Raw genomic sequence first — 6595 nt, 5'->3', positions numbered from 1 at the left:
ATGTTATTTTTACGGTATATTTATTGATTGTGTTGACTTTGAATTTTTTATAGGTATGTTAAAAGAAGATCCATCTCTGAAACCAGTTCTTATTCAGGAGAGGGTACAACGTTTATATGGATACAACATATCTTACAGGAAGGCTTGGAAGGCTAAAATGAAGGCCATTGTGAAGTTGTTTGGCGACTGGGATAAATTATATGCCTTCTTGCCTGGTTGGCTGACATACATGACACAGGTTAATCCTGGTTCTGTTTTCAAGATTGATACGGATCAGTGTTGTGACAAACGTCGTGTCTACACCGATAAGGTTGTCTTTCGCAGGGTATTTTGGACTTTTCACCAGTGCACTGAGGCTTTCAAATATTGTAAACCTATAATCCAAATTGATGGCACACACCTGTACGGTAAATACAAAGGTACCCTTTTGATTGCTACGTCACAGGATGGTGATGGATACATTCTGCCTATTGTGTTTGCCATTGTTCCACCGGGTGAGAGATTGGATGATTGGTTGTGGTTTCTTAGCCTCATGTGTTTCCATGTCACACATAGGCATGATATATGTCTAATATCCGATCATCACCCCAGCATCATCAGGGCTGTGAAGGATCATGCCGGTTGGCAGCCTCCATTTGCGTATCACGTGTTTTGTCTTCGTCACATTGGAAGCAACTTTAACACTAAGTTTATGGATGTGGAACTGAAGAAAACGCTGATGAAACTAGGTATACAATTTCCTGAATGTGTACATGTTGTATGTAGTGCTGTTTATGTATAACTCATTCAATTTGGGTTCATTTTTTGCAGGTTACCTGAGTTCGAAGATTCATTTTGATATAAGATATCAAGAATTTGTCGACAGTAACCCACAAGTAGCTTCATGGATAGATCAGATTCCCAAAAAGAAATGGTACAGGTCTTATGATGAGGAGGGCCGAAGGTTTGGTCATATGACGACTAACCTATCTGAGTGTATCAATAAGGTCCTAAGGGGTGCACGTAATTTGCCAGTAACGACATTGGTCAAGATGACGCAAAGTACACTTGTTGTTTATTTTGTCAATAGGCGTGAAAAGATCCAAAAAGCAAAGGAAAAAGGCTGGAGAATTGCAAAAAAGGTTGAGGACTTCATCCAAAAGAATGATCAGTTAACTGTGAGTCTCCGTGTGCGTGTTTTTGATAGAGACTTGCAGTTGTTTGAAGTTGAGGATGCCTACAATCAATCTACGCATGATGCCGATGACATTATGAGGGTGGACTTGCTAAATCGTAAATGTCAATGTGGACGGTTCACAGCTAGACGATTTCCTTGCAGTCACGTGCTAGCGGTGTGCAAGGTTGAAAAATTGAACCACTGTGACTATATCGATCCTGTGTTCTAAATTACACAAATTGAGAAGGTCTATGCTGCACATTGGTATCCAATGGGTAATGAGTTGTTGATTCCAGAAATAGATGGTCCAACTATTATCCTAAATGCATCTTTGGTACGTGCACAAGGAAGACCGAAGTCTTCAAGGATACAGAATGAGATGGATTGGGTTGAGTCCCAACCCACAAGCAGTCAAAGTAGATGTAGCACCTACAAACACGTGCTAGCGGTGTGCAAGGTTGAAAAATTGAACCACTGTGACTATATCGATCCTGTGTTTAGGGTTTAGGGTTTAGGGTCCCAACCCACAAGCAGTCAAAGTAGATGTAGCACCTGCAAACAAATTGGTCACAATAAACGTACATGTCCTATGAGGATTAGACAGAGTTGAACCAATGTTATGCATGTATTTCTGAAGTTGATGTTAGTGAGCACAATGGGAGGGAGCTAATGTGTTTATGGTTTAGTTCATGTAATTATGTTATGTGACAGTGTTCCCTAAACTTTATGTTACTTGATGTTACTTTATGTTACGTTATGTTACTTTATGTTACGTTATGTTGTTTGTATGTTGCTTTCTATTCAAATTAGTAACTTTGGTCCAAACCATAGCATAACAGGTCAAAATTGGTAAATTGCAACTCATAACAATTAGTAATATGACCCCAAAATGAATTCACCAAGTTTCAGGGAGCGTAAACAAATCGTTTCCATCAATACATACCCAACAATGCATACGAATGGACCATTTACTTTTTTGTACCCCAAATTGTGTTCCCGAAGTCATAATATGTGTGTACATTAGTGTGCAATCGGTTCCAAATCAAAAAAATTCGAGGAAAACAGATTGGGGTTCCAAAACCAGTTATGTAGTCGATCAACCTGTAATGGTTTAATCGACTACACTGTTTAGTCGATTAAACCAGTACAGGTTGATCGACTACATAACTGGTTTTGGAACCCCAATCTGTTTTCTTCGAATATTTTTGATTTGAAACCGATTGGACACTAATGTACACGCATATTATGACTTGGGGAACACAATTTGGAGTACAAAAAGTATCGTGGCCGTTATAAACCCTAAATGTACACGTATTGGCTAAATCTTGGTTTAGGATACCCAAAACTTGGTAAACTCATTTAACTCTCTTATTAGTGACTGTTCTGAGTTGCATTGGACATTTTAGACCTGTTGGGCTGTGATTAGACCCAAATTGATAAATTTCATGGAAAAGTACCATTATTCGTTCATGTGGTAAACAATGAAAATGACATAAATAAGTAACAAGTAACGTGGATTTTGACAACAAAGTTGATAACATTAAATAGTTCAGCCAGTAAACATAATACAACATAAACTACAAATGTCAAATAGGAAGACCGAAGTCAATTACATAACAACATAAACTACAAACGTAAAATAAAAACATAAACCCTAAAGCTAATCCTCCTCCTCCTCGGACGCCGTCTCCTCGTTATCCTCATCTGACACATCAGCCCCCTCCCCTGTAGCATCCTCAACCTGTTGTCCTCGTGCAAGCTCTAGACGAGCAAGCCCATCTTCAACACCCTTTAACCTTCCCTGTATGTGTCTAAACCTTTCATTCCCTTTCTGGATGTGACTCTTCCTCCATTTTTTATGTTTCAGCACCATTTTTCCTATTTTCTTCAGCGTGGCGTTTATGCCCTTCATGACATCACGCAATGAAAACCCACCCTCAGGCTCAGCTATATCCTGCAAGTCAGTCTCATCATCGTCGTCGCAATCATCCTCCACCTCGGGCTCAACCATGTCTGCAAGTGGAGCAACATCAGGAACCTCAACATCAACCGCACCTGTGAACTGCCACACACCCGTCCTGTTCTTTGTCATCTTGCACTACTCCAGTAGACGCTTTCCAAACTTGCAATTATACCCTGTGGTCTTCTTCAAGGTCACATTGTCCATGGGAACACCAAAGTGCTCCAATATCCTCTGAACCAGACAAGCAAATGAAAATGCACCCTTGTGTTTGGCCTTAAACATCATCCAACAGATGTAGTGCCTCCAATTCACCAAAGTACCATGTCGGATAGCCCACATGATGGGAATGTCATGTTCCAAAACCCTAGAATGATTGAAAGCTCGCGGAAACAGAATATGGGTGATGACATAGTGTAGTATACGAGACTCCACAGTAAGCAACCCCACCGTATAGTGAATGTGTTCGCCACGGACCATTCCAGGCCTCCTCTGCTCATGCACGGCATCACCTCGTGTATATCCTGGAAGTGTTATGCTGTTATCTGCGTCATATTCCACAGTCTGCGCATAATCAAAATCATACCCCAGTAACTCCAACCATACCGGAGCCGTATCAAGTGATTTGGCCGGACATATGGGTCGGTTCAAATGGTCACGAACAAATGCATCGTGAACCAAGGGGTTATGCTCGAATAAGTATCCGAATGGGAGGTCGACAGGAGCGGGCTCTTCGTTTTGTGGCCTTGACGAAGACAACCGGTCTTGTCGTAGCTTCGTGCGTCTCTCATTTTTCACGTTATCTGATCTTCTACGGCCAGCCATGGGAACAACCGTACCTACAATGCAAGTGGAAACAATATCAATGAACAATAACAATATCAAAAAATTTCAAAATTCAATATCAAAATCAAAACCCTAACCTAACCTTAACATAAAGAAGAAAACACAACCCTAAACCCTAACATAAAAACACAAACCCTAACCCTAAACCCAAACAAAATCAGAAACCCTAACCCTAACATAAAACGGAAAACACACCCCTAACACTAACATACAAACACAAACCCTAAGTCTAAACCCTAACAAAAAACAGAAACCCTAGCCCTAGCCCTAGCCCTAACCCTAACCCTAACCCTAACCCTAACATAACACATAAACCCTGCCCCTAACCCTCACATCAAACTCAACACCCTACCCCTAACATAAAGCCACAAAAACTCAAACAACCTTCTACAAACGTAAAAAAGAAAATAAAAAAAACAGAAACCATATCATGGAGAAAACAAAAAAAAATAATCAAAACTTAAAACTAAATGCAAGTTAGAAAACGTTACCTACAATGTCAATTTCACAAGGGGTGAACCAATGATGGTGCAATCGGACCTTCAAGGGGATGGGATTCAAACTTGGTTAAAGAGAGGAGATCTTGGAACCTTCTTAATCGACTAGGGTTTGAAAATAACCCCTTTTGCGAAATGAGTTTTTTTTTTAAAAACCTGATGTGCAAAATTTAATCGACTACATAATAGCCTTAGTCGTTTAAAAGTGCACGAAATTTAATCGATCAAATTGAGGATGTAGTCGATTAAATTTTGTGATTCATGTTTTCTGAATTTTAACAATTTAGTCGATTAAAAGTGCAAGTTGATCGACTAAATAGGGGCAGAATGATGGATAGTTATGGGAGAGGGGCAAATTGGTTATTAATTAATTAATGAGGGGCAAAAGGATCAAAAAGCCTCACAATGTTCATATGAACAAAAATCAACGAACTAGGAAATAAGATTTTTTAATTTTATACTAAAGTCAAAAGATTTTGTCCGCTTCCCTCTCTTTATATGTATATAATTAGTATAAAGATAATAAATTTTACCTTCAGTTATATTTATAATATTACTTATCTTTAATGACTCGTATAATTAATTAATTAAATTCATCATATACAAATAGGATTAATGGTTAATGATGAAAAAAAAATATTTTTTTTCAGAAATATTTCAATCAGTTCATTGCTTCGCGACTAATTCAATTCGAGGTGAATCCAAAATTAAGACTTTAAATTTCTCTCAAAAAAATAATATAAGAATCAAATTACTCTGATTGCACCTGCTCAATTTCATGAGAGCACAATTCCGTGATAGGTGACCAAAAGTTAACTAGCATCATTTATCTTTCTAATCTGTATATATTGAAACAGGAGTAAAAACTATTTCCTTTACAAGTCAGAATCTAACACGTTGACCTAAACTTGAGGCTAAATTAACGGAGTCTCTTGCCTTTTTGGACAACAAAATAGTTGTCCCTTTGATGGATTCAAATTACAAGTAACCTCGTTCGAACGTGGTATCATGACTCTACCCTTGGCGGGTCCCATCATGACTCTTTCACTTCTCATTGTCTCCTGTCCTGTCTATTGCTTCGTTTCTCTGAAGCAGAAATCTCAAACCCTCCTTTTTGTTGTTGTTGAGACTTAACAACTTCATTTCCATTCATTTTCCACGTTTCTTTCTGGTCACTCCAACATGTGTAGGTGCACAAGTTCAAAGCATTTGTGGGTGCTTCTTTGGTACCCCATTGTGGTTTTGAGCTTGTTCATTGGGATGATGCAGTGCCAAGACATGAATGATTATGACCAAGTTCATAACCCTGCTGTTCTTCCCCTTATTACTCAGCTTGTGTATAGTCAACTTTCCAATTTGACTTCAATTTTCAGTCAGGAAATAAGCAAAGAGTCCAGTTTTTGTGTCAAAGATCAGTGAGTGATTTGCTTCTTTCCCTTCTTCTTTTTTTTCTTGCTTCTGTTTGGTCATTTTAGTAACCTTCTGAGCTGGACAAGTAGATCAGTGAGCTCAGTCATAGTGTTTTTTGGTGTTTGGATGTAGGATGGTCTTTGTAGTGATAATTAGAATCAATGTTTTTTAATGCATGGAATAATCTGTTTTTTAATATAGTCCTTGTCCTGAGATCCTTGTAGTGATAATATCAATTTCGAAATTTAATTATGTGCACTTATTACTTGAATTTTGGTTTGAATTTTGTATGGATGGATATTGATTTGATTGTGAAACTGAATTTTCTTGTTTCAGGGATGCTGATTGGAACCAAGCATTCGATTTTTCATCTGATTTGGGCTTCTTGGCTTCTTGCATTAAGAAAACTAATGGTATGAACACTGACAATTCGAAAGATCTTATACTATTGCTCCTTTTTGTTTATAAGAAAATACATGAAAAGTAAAGACACTTTTTCTTTTTTCTTTTTTCCATATTCTGATGATTATTTAACAGGAGATATTACAAAGCGTTTGTGTACAGCAGCAGAAGTGAAGTTTTACTTGAATAGTTTATTGGAGAGATCTACAAGTGCCAATTATTTAATGCCTAACAAGAACTGCAATTTGACCTCATGGGTCTCCGGTTGTGAGCCAGGATGGGCCTGTAGTGTTCCCTCAAGCCAAAAGGTTGACCTTAAAAATT

The sequence above is a fragment of the Gastrolobium bilobum genome, unplaced genomic scaffold (genome assembly GCF_033153095.1).
Source record: "Gastrolobium bilobum isolate Gb01-03AN ecotype WA unplaced genomic scaffold, APGP_CSIRO_Gbil_v1 utg2408, whole genome shotgun sequence".
Lineage (NCBI taxonomy): Eukaryota > Viridiplantae > Streptophyta > Magnoliopsida > Fabales > Fabaceae > Gastrolobium > Gastrolobium bilobum.
The sequence above is the reverse complement of the archived record's forward strand: the minus strand, read 5'-3'. Positions refer to the sequence as shown.